We start from the raw sequence: 1,189 nt of genomic DNA, 5'->3' as shown, positions 1-1,189 counted from the left end.
CTAAAGCAGTCATTACTCCTTTAAGAATTTTTCCAGTAAAATGAGTTCCTCTATCTGAGTCTATTGCTTCCACCATCCCATATCTTGGAATTATTTTTCCAAAAATACTTTAATAACTGACCTTGTGGTTGCTGAAACAGCAGGGAAGGCTTCTGGCCATCTTGTTAATTGACATACTATTACCAAAAGATATTTAAATTTCTCCACCCGGGGCATCTCAGTAAAATCTACTTGGCATCTTTGGAAGGGACGTACAGCTCAAGGCCTTCCACCCCTGGCCAGTTTCTTTGTAACTTTGTTATTTGTCTTAGCACAAATTAAACAACCATCAACAGCTCGTTTTGCCAGAACAAAAAGACCCACAGCAGCATACATTTTGAGGAAAGCTTCTGCTATCTCTCGGGAGCCCCAATGACTCCCTTCGTGGAGCTGTTTTAGCAGTTGTGAGGCTAAAGCTTTTGGTATCCACTGCTTGCTATTTCTTGTAAACCAATTACTCCCTCTTTCTTCTGCCCCACTCTTTTTAACTATCTCAAGTTCTTCTGGTGGAAAAGACAGCTTCTCTGGCAAGGGTGCAGTTACTGGGAGCAAGGGAAGTAACTTAAGAGATTTCTGGCAACAATGCAGCTTTCCGAGCTTCTTCATCAGCCAGTCTGTTTCCTATTGCCTCTTCTGAGCACCCTGCCTGGTGTCCCTTGATGTGTATTATTGCTACTTTTTTTGGTAAATTCACTACCTCCAATAGGCGGGAGATTCAATTCTCATGAGCTAATGTTTTTCTTCTGCAGGTTAATAAACTTCTCCCACAGTTTCTTTGATAACAGCTGATTATCCGCATACTGCAACAACTTAACCTCTGGAGCAAACTCTCTTAACATTTTTCTTTTGTGAAGTTTGCTCAAACAAAACAGGTGACTTTGTGTAGACATGATTTAGTTCAGCAGCAAGTAATGCCACTGCTTTAAACTAATTGCATTACATTTCTTTATTTTTTAGTAACTAACTACTCTCTATCTTAATTTTTGCATCAAGTCCATTTTAGGCATAGGGAGGTGACTAACAAATTAACTTCTATTAAGGAAACTCTAATATTTATAACATTTTATAACTTTTAACATTTAAAACTTCTATTAAGGAAAGAAACAAAATACTTTCTTTTAAAGTTTTTTTCATAACTTCCACAGAGGAA

The sequence above is a fragment of the Parus major genome, unplaced genomic scaffold, assembly GCF_001522545.3.
Source record: "Parus major isolate Abel unplaced genomic scaffold, Parus_major1.1 Scaffold189, whole genome shotgun sequence".
Taxonomy (NCBI): Eukaryota; Metazoa; Chordata; class Aves; order Passeriformes; family Paridae; genus Parus; species Parus major.
The sequence above is the reverse complement of the archived record's forward strand: the minus strand, read 5'-3'. Positions refer to the sequence as shown.